Source organism: Berghia stephanieae, chromosome 2 (assembly GCF_034508935.2).
Source record: "Berghia stephanieae isolate SIO BIC M18660-M18661 chromosome 2, UCSD_Bste_1.3, whole genome shotgun sequence".
NCBI lineage: Eukaryota > Metazoa > Mollusca > Gastropoda > Nudibranchia > Aeolidiidae > Berghia > Berghia stephanieae.
Genome location: NC_088361.1, coordinates 24,217,546 through 24,232,217, shown reverse-complemented (window position 1 = coordinate 24,232,217; position 14,672 = coordinate 24,217,546). Strand labels below are relative to the sequence as shown.

At 36.5% G+C, this 14,672-nt stretch overlaps 1 long non-coding RNA gene across 1 annotated transcript in view; it reads right to left on the bottom strand.

The window, feature by feature from the left end:
• Nucleotides 1-14,672, bottom strand: part of LOC144966749 (uncharacterized) — a 182,212-nt gene that overhangs the window by 13,613 nt on the left and 153,927 nt on the right. Inside the window, exon 4 of the long non-coding RNA XR_013644264.1 lies at nucleotides 14,025-14,112. This is a non-coding gene — a long non-coding RNA (uncharacterized LOC144966749). The remainder of the gene's footprint in view (nucleotides 1-14,024; nucleotides 14,113-14,672) is intronic.

Genomic DNA, 14,672 nt, shown 5'->3' with positions numbered 1-14,672 from the left:
TATATATATATATATATATATATATACATATATATATATATATATATATATATATATATATATATATATATATATATATAGATTGATAGAGAGAGAGACAGAGAGAGAGAGAGAGAGAGAGAGAGAGAGAGAAAGAGAGAGAGAGAAGAGAGTGAGAAAGAGAATAGAAATTTTTTTAAAAGAGAGAGAGAGAGGAAGAGAGAGAGAAAGAAAGAAAGAGAGAGAGAGAGAGAGAGAGAGAGAGAGAGAGAGAGAGAGAGAGAGAGAGAGAGAGAGAGAGAGAGAAAGAGTTCGGCGTATAATAATTTGATAAAAATCTAACAGGATCAAAATAACCAAGGACTGAGTATGGGATTTGCATACTTTATTATGTCTAAGAAAAAGACGAAATCCATTTTAACAAGTCTGAAGGTCACCTTAGTTTGGTTCCGTTCATAAACACATAATTTATCATATAATGGAGATGAATCCTTTATGTATCCATTTATGTCATACGAGTTCCGGGGATCAAATCTCAGTTGAAAAAAAAGACAAAAATAAAACAAAAAAATAACAAAACAACTTAATTTCAGCATTTATATAGCACAACATCCACTCAAAGCGCATTGTCAACAGCTACATTTAACATGTAATATAAGACATGACGCCTGGTTATAGATAGAATGCGCTTGGCCAAGGAGTTCACAACATTGCCATCCGGAAGTATAACGGACCAACACACAAACTCTGTGTAACCATGAACTTTTATAGTCTGGTTAATACAGTTTAGTGAGAACAACTCACAAACGAGGATTACAATAGCAATAACAAAGGCCTGAGTGACGTCATCTTCGAACTATCTATAAGGTGGTTCAACAAGTTTCGGTCAGGTACTCATTTAAAATCTATGTATAGTGAGAGAATGTGAGTAAAGAGCCTTTCGTTAAAGGGGGGAATAGAATCCAGGACCGACCGGGTCCGAAGACATCGGCCTCTAATGGTGTTACACAACTAGATCTATGTTATGATGATATATTCAGGCCGAAAATTCCTCGCCGCATTCGTGTACGGTCGCAATTTTGCCCATCATTACGAAGAATTCGTAGAACTAAGAGATTTTTTACTCCAATTTCAGAACTTCATTGATAATTCGTAGTAATTAAAACTGATTGAAAATGAAGGCCGATGCCATACTATAAAATCGTAAGGATTTTGAAGTTGTTTAACCCTTGTGAGAGTGAATTGTTGATTTTTAGATTTGACAATAGCGACCGCAATTTTTTATCGCCTAAAAATTACGTATGTTTAAATTTTTAAGTAGGTATATCTGAGTTCGCGAAGCCGCCTGGAAGCTTCGTCACAGCACAACGCTCGACTAGATGATCTACGGTCTTGGGCTCTTGTCCACAACAAGTAAATGTGGAAGAGGTGGAAGGTCTCCAGTGTTGAAGCGACGCTGCCATTGTGCAGGTTTTCGACTGAAGTCGATTCGCCGCTTCCCAGTGACTCCTCTTGCTTTTACAGAAGCCTGGCAACTTATCTCCCAGTTTGGAGGAGTCTACCCCGCCTCCTCGAATGAATTTGTCCGAGCGGACTTCCATCTCGTATGCGCAACCCTGTCCAAAGTCAGGGATGCTACGTAAAAGGATTGCAGGGACTGATTTCGGCTCGAAACAGGGGCACCGTCCATTATGCGCTTGAGAAGTGTTTCCCCAATCCCCCTCCATATTTGTTAAGCTAGCCAGTTGTAATCGTCTACCATCGGGCATCGGGTTGGGAGGTGGGGGGGGGGGGGGGTTGCTATCATTATCGGGCCCCATTCACTAGGCGTTTTTTCCAGCGTTCCGAACACTTTGTGCTTGGACGTGCCAAGTTTTACAGAAACCTTCTCAACGTCCTAAGGTGAATGCCGTAACACAAGACAACAAAGCCGAACAAATCTTGATGTTAACCTTGTGTTTTAAAAGTAATTGAATTAAGTATACCAATACATTGCAACAAAATCCTATATAAGATAGATCTAGAACTATATAATATACAACTATAAAGAATAAAATTATCTTTATTAATCCTCACAAGAGCTATTTTTTAAATCTCGAGAAAATGACCAAGATATCAAACTTAAGCCGCAGTGAATCAAAGTGAGCAATCTGAACTAAGTTTCTTGTTTAAGAAAAAAAAAAGCGAAATACTGAAACGGGATTGGAACTCGCAACTCGACGGTGAAGTACACTCGGTGACTCACTGATTTACTTTACAAAGGGGACCTTAATTTTACAATCTTACAAAAGTGGACATATCTTCCGCATATTGACAAAATGCGTTTTCCACCTTTTGTCCAGAAAACTTTGCCTTCATACATCGATGGATCAAAATTACCCCAAAGTTTTCAAAGATCCTTAAACTTAAGCTTTCAAAAGAAGTCTCTGGTTTAATTTTTTGTTGTTGAAAAGTTGGGAGTCGTATTAATCGGTCGACATTACATTAACTATATTATACGTTTTCTGGCCAAAATGTAAAATCACCATTTTGTCGTGTCAATAAACACGATATTTTAATCAGATTGTTGGCGAGTTTTTGATGGAATCTGACGAAAAATATTTGTAGCTCGTGTGAGTGTTAATTTTATGAGACAATTCCCACCGAATATTATAAGACAGAATCTGAACATCTCGGTTTTCTAAATCTCTTTCCGTGAAATATTGTCACAACGGACAAAAAGTGATCTATTATTCGAATCAATCTTCAAAGTGGTACAGAGAAACTTGTAAATTCAATTCTTACTTTTATTTGGTTATACTTTTTAACTTCTTGTTTCTTGAATTGGATGTGTATTGCTTCATAAATAACAAAGAAAAGGATTGGAAAATCAGTGAGCGCTGCCCTTTGACGAGCGTTAACCCTCGAGTGGTTTTGATTTACTCGAATCTATCCTTTTAGCTCGGTCTGGGACACGACATGGCATCCATTCAGAACGGACACCAGTGTCTAACAACCTCTCGCTACCTTCTTTGCTATCCCTAGAGACATCTTGATTTACCAGCCTCGATGCAATTCTTTTTTTATATATATATTCTTGGCGATGAGATCAATGACGTAAAGCAAACTTTGACTTGTTTAAAACTTTGGGCTGTCAATTGTCAAAATTAATCATAAACTAAGAAGATTCAAATAATAACTATGATTCTATAACAAATTTATTTTTAAATTTTGGCCAAACTGTTAAACATCCCCATTGTCATGCATGCACTGGGTGTGCATTTATCAGTCCTGAAAGTACTAGGAAAAAGGTAATGCATTTAGTTTACTTTTTTCCTAAATCTATCCCTTGTTTCTCTAAAGAAAGGGATTTTACCCAAAACGTCGATGGCTAATACAGTTTAATTTCAAAGCCTTTCTTTTTTCACCTTTTTGCTTGTTTTTTATCACATATATACATATATACATATATATATATATTAAGCAATCTTATAATTCATGTGACCTTTTACCTTGTTAACTTATAGATAAGATCTGATGACATTTTTCAGGTTAAAATTGTGCGCTCTTAATGCAACGTTCCAACGTTCCAAACGTTTTTCTTCCTTCAGCGCCGTAATGTTTTTATTGTTGTTAACATTATTGTCACTGTTGCTGCGTATTATTTTTATGTCTTGATTACTGAAGAGATAACCATTGGCTTAACACCTATACTGCACGTAATGACAACTTTTCATTTTACTTTTACATTTATAAACATTTAAAAAACCCTAAAGCAAACAAATGAACAAACAAAAAACCCAGTAAAACAAACAAACAAAACACAGAAAAAGCAGAACAAAACAAAACTTTGTACAACTGAGAGACATTCCAACAGGTCGAACAATCTCGAACCTTAAATATTTATGAATGAGAGCATTTTAAAGAGTATGGGGCAGCGTGGCTCAGTGGTAAGATCTTTGCTTAGTGCCCGAAAGGTACCGAGTTCGATTACTCGCTGCACTGTGTGGCCTTGAGCAAGTCACCTCGCCCTAGCTCAATTTGCGGCGTTGCACTGTGGCTGACTCCTGGGTTATTCCAGTCGTCCATTGGAATAGACCCTATAGACAAATTTCCCCATGTGATGAATATAGGGAATTTTAATTTTAGTTGTTTTTTATTTTAAAAGTTATTGGTCATTTTATTTTATTCGTCTATGAAGTAATCCTTCTCTGGCCGAAATACAAAATAAGTAATTCGTCATCTCTCGGCAGTTTGGGTCATGACAAGCTGACGAACTCACTTTCAATCAACGCAAACTGATATAGTGGTTCACAGAAGATTTAAGTGATTCTCAACTTGCCAGACCCGAAAATAAATGGGGTGAAAACTGGCCACAATACATTTCTGGACGCATTTGCTTTTTGCTTCTAAGAGCATATAGATCATAACACAAGCTGTCGCCCCCCCCCCCCCCACTCTCTCTCTCTCTCTCTCTCTCTCTCTCTCTCTCTCTCTCTCTCTCTCTCAGTGTGTGTACCATCATATTTAAAGCAATGAAGATTGCCCCAGACTTGAGAGGATCCGTATTGAGGCATGACTTCGATGTGAAGGGTTGGTGTCAGGCGTTATACCAATATTGAATTTTGCAATTTTACTTTGCTGGTTTCAGCACCAACTCCATTACGTATTATTAAATTCGCTCCACTCCCCCCCCCCCCCCCCCCCCTCCTCCCCTCACCCCACCTCCCCACCTCCATCCTCCTCACAACCCAAAGCGACTGTGAAATAAACATACTGAGCTGGTTTGAGCTGCCTCGTCAGCATAAAATCTATGTCCATTTTCAGGGAGGGGTCGACCACATACATTTGTTTCGGGATTCGTGGTTATAGCATTTTTCGAAATTTTTGACAATTTGAAGGTCATTCTGATCGATTGACATTTGAAGTAGTTTTTTGAGGGGGCCAAAATGGAAAATGTGTTTGTGAGAGTATGACAGATTGGCTTTTTGCCATTTAATTTTAATACATATTTTCTATTCTGCGGAAGAAAAACATAAAATATGTAATTTCTATTAAGAGTATGTTGTCTAAAAGAATTAAAATAGTAAAAATTAGTTGGGGTTTTTTTTAGCCATGATGTCCTTGGAATTGGATTGCACATCATCCGTTTGAAAGAACGCCAGTCTAAAGCAAAGAATTTTCCGCGAGATATAATAGGCCTAGCACTACCAGAAGGACATATCAGAGGGAGGTGGGACGGTATTAAAAAAAACTCGGCTGAAACTGGAATCCTAGGTTATCAGGCCCTCTGGAGAAATAAGAGCTTACAGCTCAACAATGAATCATGAATTAAGGTTATATAAATGTGGTAGTCTATTTGAAATAGATTCTGAAGGCACCTGATAATAATATTTCCTTTGAGGCACAAATTATGTGCGCATACGAATTTTATTGGAAGTGATACTTGTAACATGTAATGGATTGGAGTTGTTTGGCTATGTATGAATGTAGTTGTTCGGCTGTGTGCAATTATGTTAGAATTCTTTATAGTTACGCATTTTGTGTTGTGGATGTTTTTGCATATTGGTATGAATGTTGACTGAGTGAACGTTTAAGCCCTCTTTGTTTCTTGGGAACATTGTTAGACGATTGTTTTGTTATTTACTGAATGAACTCCGTCCGAGCTGGTTGTATTATACATTTATTTTAATTTACCATATGATTGATAATAAATAAGTTGACTTAACGAAGTCTGAGCTGAGTCGTCACGATACTCTAGCAGGAAAACTCATTATGGTCTCGCAAGGGACTTTCTGTCAGCGGTCGAAAGCGGGCGCTTTTTCCTATTTCCGTTTTCGTAAATCAATCAGATTGCTGTAAATGTCAAATAATTGGAAATCAATAGTCTGATGGGTCGTGTTAACATAGAGAGTAGGACTAAATCTCACAATCGGTTGGTTAAGAAAGAAACACTTCATAGCACGTCCCTATATCAGGAGGTGACTTTCAAAACCTGCTAAATAGCTTTTTCATCTTTCAATATTGTCATTTATCTGTGGGGGGGGGGGGGAGTTTTTATATAGCGCAATATCCACTAATCGTGCTCGAAGTGGTTTACAAAGATTCCAAGCCAACAGCAACACGTAATATGTTGAACGAGACATGATGCCTGTTAGGCAATTATCTGCCACCTCAGAAGTGAAGAGGGAAAAGCAACATCACAAAAGTTAATATGCAGAAACGCTTTGGCTTCCACTGCTGTTGAGAGATTAAATTATTGGGATCGAAAATTGCCAAGTACTTCAATAGAGTGATATATAATTTAAAAGATCTCAGATGCTTGCAACGATAAAACGATTATAAAACACGGCACGTAAATGTAGCGTTGAGAGCTATCCAGGCGAATGCTGTGTCGTTTTGTCGCAAAATCAAGCGATGCCGAGCTTTGTTAGTGGTTAGTCACCGAATTGATTGATTTTAACCAGATAACTGCCTTGCTCTGGAAAGACACGTATTTAAAAACTGGCCAGAAAACGCGTCCTTTAAATATCGATCGATTTAAATGGATGTGAATGTGTATCTGGTTTTAGTCAGTGATGGATATTGTAAAGACGGCTGAAAGGTGACTTTGCATGAAATCGAACATTGATTCGGTATATAAAATATTATTTGTGAAGGATATTAGACATGATGATTCGTCGGAATTGCGGAGTGTAAATCTTGTTTAATAATAGTAGTAGTAGTAGTAGTGGTAGTAGTAATAGTAGTAGTAATAGTAGTAGTAGTAGTAGTAGTAGTAGTAGTAGTAGTAGTAGTAGTAGTAGTCGTAGTAGTAGTAGTAGTAGTAGTAGTAGTAGTAGTAGTAGTAGTCGTAGTGGTGGTGGTGGTAGTAGTAGTAATAGTAGTAGTAGTAGTAGTAGTAGTAGTAGTAGTAGTAGTAGTAGTAGTAGTAGTAGTAGTAGTAGTAGTAGTGGTAGTAGTAATAGTAGTAGTAGTAGTAGTAGTCGTAGTAGTAGTAGTAGTAGTAGTAGTAGTAGTAGTAGTAGTAGTAGTAGTAGTAGTAGTAGTAGTAGTGGTGGTGGTAGCAGTAGTAATAGTAGTAGTAGTAGTAGTAGTAGTAGTAGTAGTAGTAGTAGTAGTAGTAGTAGTAGTAGTAGTAGTATTAGTAATAGTAGTAGTAGTAGTAGTAGTAGTAGTAGAAGGAGGAAGAGGAGGGGAGGAGGAGGAGGAGGGGGAGGAGAAGAGGAAGAAGGAAGAGGAATGGCATGAGGGAGAGGAGGACAAGGAGGAAGCGGGAAATGACGAAGGAGAGGAAGTAGACGAGGAAAAGAAAAAGAAAAGAAGAAAGAAAAGAAGAGGAAATATTATTCATAGAATAAAACTAAGGGTCAACAACACAACGATTTTAGCATGTACAATTCAAACGTTTTATTGATATTTTGAATGTTAGTTCATGTGGAAATGTGGGGATCCGACATGACAGCATTTCAGGCTTTGCTGCCTTTAGCTTTAACCAGTAACTACCATACTCTAGAAAGACACGTATTCAAACATTTGTATCGATTGACATTAATTTGAAGGACGGGTTTTCTTGCCAAATTTTTAAAACATGTTTTTCAAGAGTACGACAGTTAACTGGTTAATAATGGTGGAAAGATTCACACGCTTTGAAAATTACTTTCTCTTAGGCGTCATATTCGTCTTATAGAAGATAAATAAATAACGGTGTTATTGATACCCAAATCGTTTATATTGATGACTATGAAATTATATCGGGTTTATTTTGAGTCCGTAGGTGGTCTTATTTACAAAGACAAAATACAAGACAAACTAAAATATAATCTAACAAAATAATATGGTATGCAGTGGATGTGAATCAAGAATAGCATTTGAAACAATATGTATACCAGCTTAAGTAAAAAGCCTGACATTTTAGGGGGAAATTTTTAACGTGGATTGTACGTAAATGGCGGTAAAGAAACGATCATTTACAGACATAAAATAAATTGGTCCTTCTTGCCTCTTAATACTAAATGGTACAGAAATTGTTTTTGGAGTTTTCTCCATAAATTATGATATAAAATCAAACCAACTTTCGTTCAGCTGACATCTTATCTTTACGAAAGATTGATCTTCATATAAATAAGGTCTAATCCATTTTAGATAATACGGGATATTCAATAGCCCTTTAAATGGATCATATAAAACAAAACGAGAACACTTGAGCATTTTTACATTTACTCTCATATTAAAGAGCTGTCCACTAAACGTGCTCAAAGCGCTTTACGAGTGGTCCCTGGCGAACAGCAACACTTAACATATAGAACGTGACATGACACCTGTTACGCCATATTTTACTTTTTTTTCGGACAGAGACAACGCTGTTAACGGTCAGGTACTCATTTTACCTGAGTCCGATGAGAGAATGTGAATTAAACGCCTTTTCTAAGGACTCAACTATGCGCCGAGCGAGGCTCGAACCCAGGACCTTCCGATCCGAAGGCAAGTGTCATCCACAAGATCACATAGCCGTGTAAGTTAATATTTTTCGACTGAGCAAGGCTGTTAAAGGCCATGTGCTAATTTTACACCTAAACAAAATGAGAGGAAGTGAGCAAAGAGCCTTTTCGAAGGACATAATTTTGCGCTGCTTGTCATACTACAAGATCACAAAGACGCATAAAAGGGGCTGAGACGAGGTTCATTTTGTATTCTATCCGATTATAAGATGACGGCTTGTTTTGACATTTTGTTTATTATTACATCTAAATGAAATCTATAGAAAAAGAAACTTGATTGATCGGTTTTCTCTCGCTGTCGGAATGGTGATCGGAATGGTTGGAACTAAACTACAGTAATCTCTGACAAAACACCTTGTCAATCTTTGGCCAGGACACACTTGACTCGTGTAATCACTCGTGGTCCCCCGATAGCTCAGTTGGTAGAGCACTCGCTTTGCAGGTAAAGGGAACAAGACCAACAAGTGATCATAGGATTAACCCTACTATTTCGTCTGACACCCCCCCCCCCCTTTTAAGTCCCACCAGCAGTTATTGGGTAGATGGTCTGTTAGATCTAACGGTAAGTAATATACTAGCGTCATATCCAAAGGTTAGCCAGCAATTTCTATAATGCGTTTTTCGCTAGAAAAATCGGGTTGATCACAGGCTCCATGAGTTCTATGGCTGATATGATCGACTATTAAACATTTATCTTTCAACTCTATAACACAATAGTGAAAAAAAAAATCACCATATAACGTATACAATCTGCAGTGATGGTAATTCGCCTTTTACAGACAAAGACGTTAAACTTAAACTTGAACTTGAATTCTGATAGACTACTATATCCATCCATTACAATGTCTCCCAACTTATCAACATTCTTTAACTTTAGAATTCCCTGAAGTCTGGAGTTTAAGACTTTTTGACAAAGTGAAGATCATTTCAATCGATTGGTGTAGGGAGCAAGAATTGTTTGCTAAAAATATAAATATGCGTTCTGTCAAAGTAAGGCAGAATATAAGTTCTTGGCGGAAGAAAAAAATCAGACAAAATCTTGGTTTAATAAGCTTGAATTTTTATCTATTTCTTATAGACTTCATCTATGTTGGCGCTATCATATATTGCTACGGTGAATCTGAGCCAAATACTTTGTCTGATGGAAATGAGGATAAGATGGGAGATAGAAAAGAAATTGATAGATATATGGATGCATAAATAAAGAGAGAAAGAGAGGTAGATGAGATTATAGATAAACAGAGAGAGAGAGAGAGAGAGAGAGAGAGAGAGAGAGAGAGAGAGAGGGGGGGGGAGACAAACACTTTGTCAAAAATATGAAAATGCGGAAAAGATGGGAGAACCATACAGAGAACTTGATCGATGAATGGATAAGTGAAATGCATGGATGGATAGATACATGGATAGACAAAAATAGGGACACAGAGAGAGAGAGAGAGAGAGAGAGAGAGAGAGAGAGAGAGGGAGGGAGGGACGGGGTGGAGTAGGGCAAATATTTGACAAAAGATAATGGAAATGAGGAAAAAATTAAGAAACATATATGAGAAATAGATAGATGAATGGATTGATAAAGATAGATAGATAGCATTAATTTTTGGAGATATTGATGTGCACGAATCTATAGAGTGCTCGACTATTTAAGGAGTTTGAATTAAAGTGGGAATACTAATATACTAGACATACTAGACCTGTGTATTTCTAGATACATATATATATGTATATTATATATATATATATATATATATATATATATATATATATATTATATATATATAGAGAGAGAGAGAGAGAGAGAGAGAGAGAGAGAGAGAGAAGTGGGGTGATCATAGGCAGAGATTGCACCTAGATAATACATTGGCATTCATTCAGGCTGTAGTCGTTTATTATAATGTTATAGTCTGTAAAAAAGCAAACACAAAGAATATGATAGTACGCCACCGATTATTCATCTTGAGTCAATATCTATTCGGTTCATACCACTACTAAACACAAAAAAAGCTTTATTTGATATATCTAATGTATGCTCTTTACAATAATGTTATTATTCGTTCATCTCTTGAAATCTAATAGACAATAAACATGATGATCATCATCATCAACATCATCATCATAATAATAATAATAATAATAATAATAATAATAATAATAATAATAATAATAATAATATTAATAATAATAATAATAATAATAATGATATCGAGAGCACTGCATGGAGTCGTATAATGAATAAACGCTTAAAATGAATTTAGGCACAGAATGTTTACAGTTTTGATAGGTAAATAGAATTGGACAGTCACTTTGAAATTTAACCAATTGCATCAAGCTGGTATTATGTCACAATTACATTTAATTTCAGAACCATTATGCCCATGGAACCGGAATGTATCCCTGTTTCTACATTACTTTCCGCCAGATCTAACAGACCCAGCTACTCAATCTGGGTGGACAGAGGATTCAGAAAAAATGCTAGACCTCTCCCGGAATAGATTTCGGTCATTGCGTGTGAATCGAGTGTTCTATCAACTGAGCTATCGAGATTCCCCGCTTTGAGATAGGTGAAGAAAAACTAGTGAGTATTTTACTTTAACGCTTACCATCGACGCTAATACCGAGTAGCTTGCTTAGTTTAGCACTAAATACCGGCGTTTACATTCGGTCTGTCCAAGAGGCGTGGTTATGCTCCTTTCTCCTATCAGTCTATTGCCTTGAGAGCCAATGGGCGTGGCTATATTGGTTGAATTGGTGCCTGGCACCGCATCCATCTTTTAAAAGTGGATCACAGAAAAAAAAAAAACAAAAAAAAAAAAAAACAATAATAATAAAACTGAGAAATAGTATATTATACTACCGCCTCTTACTTACTTGAGTAAGTCTTTTCTTAAAATGTTTTTTTCTTCTCTTGTATTTACAAATATAGCATATTTTTAGTCATTTTCTTCTGATTCTGGCACCACCTTATACTGTAAGCATGACACGCCACATGCTTGAGAGTCATCGGGAAGATGGAAAACTGAAAATAAAGTAGCTCTTAGAGAGGGCAGTGCGGGATAGGCATAAACTTCTTACTTTTACCGACAAGAAGCGGCTAGATCATCTGTTCCTCAAAAACGATCCGATTTGTAATGAAATATGTGACCCACCCACCCCATCCCCACCCCCATGTCAAACACATAATATCATGTCGAAGTATGTGAAACACAACAATAAGTTCTTATAACTATGACCCTTCGATTTTTTAATGTACAAATGAATTCTGAATGAGAATCATTTGGTTGTATCGTAACGAATCTGATGATTTTCCTAAATGTGATAGGTAGAGGGTTATAATGGGCCGTCGATGACAAAGCGGTACGTTTTCTTCTTTCCCCCTCATATTGACTTCATGACTGAATGACTGGTTGGGGAAAGAACGCCGTTGTCTTCCTCAGCTCTATCAAGAGCCCATACAGTTTGGTCTGCAGAGGGGTGGTACAAGGCCAAAAAATCCCCCTCTTGCTGGTGCATACTTTGGGCAATTTTGGAGTGTATGGTGGGCGTCTTCTTCTAGTTTCACTACAATCACACCTGCTTCTTCTATTTTGAAATCTTGTGCATTTGGTGTTTCAGACGATTGTGCAAAGCGGTTCGAATGTGCATTGTCACGTAAAATAATCAATCAACATTGTTTGACAGGATTGTCAACGATGATTGCAAAACTTTGAGCCCCCTACCTTTCCCCTTGTGTAGAATAGTTACAATACCTTGTTCAACTCGGGTCAGGTGTATATGAACTAGATATAAGGAGTGACGAATATTATAGTAATTCCAAAGGAAAAAACATTGCCTAATGAGCCACTTTAACTTTGATCATTTATACAGCACAATATCCATTGAACGTGATCACAGCGCTTTACAAGAGGTCCTTAGCCGACAGCAATACTTAACACGTATGTAGGACGAGACATGACGGTAGTAAGGCGATATCATAACTATTTTTCGAGCAGAGACAACACAGTTAACAAACAGGTACTGATTTTAGACCTGAGTTCGGCGAGAGAACTTGAATAAAGAGCCTTTTACAAGGACTAAGGAGAGTGAGTGTCATACCACAAAATCACATAGCTGCCCAAAAATATTAAATACAAATTTGTCTCTATATGGTCTGTCCAGGGAATCAATTCGAAAGTGCATTGATTATTGTAAAATCGTAACAATTAACAACATAGATGTACATATTTGTACAATTCTAATAGACTCCGTGTCAGAATACGATTATTTATCTTCAATTCGCAACATTTACATAATTTGAATCACCCGACGACAAAAAAAAATTATACATAATTAAGAAAACGAGTAGAAATTATTGTTGGCAAACCACATCCGGCGGATTAATAAACAAACCTGTGTATTTCTAGCACGGTGTTGACCCAATAACGCAGGGAGTCCTCCGCCGCGATGCATTATTCATTAAGATCCCAGACAAGCACCAGCCGAGTGACCAATCGATCACTGCCCCGTCAATCCCAATTGCTACATTCATCCTTTTGGTAGTTCATCCATAATACACGCACTTACACAGATAACAATCTCTTGTCCCACAACGTGTACATACCAGATTAAAGAAATATTCTTATAAATAAGAAATTATAATACACGGCGTAATCTCGGAATTGGAACTCCGGTTAGAATAATCAAGCGCTTAATTGAATGATTATTATTCATTCTTTTTTTTTGATTGTTTTTTTTTTTTTTTTTTGCATTGGTGAGATGCCTGCTGATCGGTCAAAATTACATTGACCGGAATAGCATTATTTTTGGTGTCCTCCAATAGAAAGAAAACAATATAACTCTCGTTGTTCACGATGTAGAGCGCCAGCCCCATACATAAATGGACATGTCTCAAATCTGAAGGATGTTATCTTTTTAAAAAATATTATCTATTTTTTGTATTTCCGTTCATTTACCGAGGGTTAGACAGTTGAATCTATGGAACGAACTTTGGATATACTTACCGTTGTTTATTTTGGTTTTGCTTCCAACAGTAGCATTTACAATACTATTGCAACTTTAGCGTTTCTGTTTATTTTAACCCTACAAAGCTAACAAGGAAAATTTCAAACTAAAATTAGAACAGATATTAAATTCGTACTCTGAAAAAATATCTTTTTTTTTTTAATTCGCCAGAAAAATTTTACTCCAACGTGTCAACACGGTATTATGTCGGATAAACCAGATGACGGAAAATGAGCTTAAACTTATTAAATTTATCAGAAATCATTTTTCTTGTATAACAAAACTGAGAGTACAAATTTCATATTTCTAGAAACAAATTCACTTTTTTTCTGCAATCAAACCGATCCGACATAATAACCGTTTTGAGACGGTGGGCCACAGATAACGAAGATTTTAAAAATTACCCTCATATCGTTAACACGTCTCAAACTTGAAATGATAATCATCATTCATGAAGTCTTCTTTTAAGAAATCGAGGGTTATTTTATCGATCGATATCTGATATTTAAGTTCTTTATCCAAATAAATAGCAAACGTATTTGTGGAAGCACAACAGAACAGATCGTTTCTAACCTGATCAGTTGTTGTTTTGAATTGACGTCATCTTCGCTGATTTTCAATTGTGTTATCCAGTCGATTTACTGTCATGAATCTCAACAATCTGGAAATATATAGATTTGTTAGGATATTTTAAAATATTTATCTAAGAAAGACCAATGGAGAGGAGGAGGCGAATGAAAGAAGAAGAAGAAGAAGAAGAAGAAGAAGAAGAAGAAGAAGAAGAAGAAGAAGAAGAAGAAGAAGAAGAAGAAGAAGAAGAAGAAGAAGAAGAAGAAGAAGAAGAAGAAGAAGAAGACGAAGAAGACGAAGAAGAAGAAGAAGAAGAAGAAGAAGAAGAAGAAGAAGAAGAAGAAGAAGAAGAAGAAGAAGAAGAAGACCTAATATTATGTTAATCCAGTGTTATGCCGGAATGAAATTGATTTTAAAATCAAAGGTATGCAACTTGGAAATTCATTTTTTTTTAAACTTAAATGGACCGATTTCAGTCTCTTCAATCAAGACATCTATTTATAGATACTCCGCCTTTTTAAGTCAAGTTAAATTTCATCTCTAAGCATCAGGTTCACCTCGATGTAACACACTTTTGAGACGATTGGTTTCAAATGAAGTACACGATTTTTCGCCATAACAATATTTGTGTTTTGGTTAATTTGCCGATTG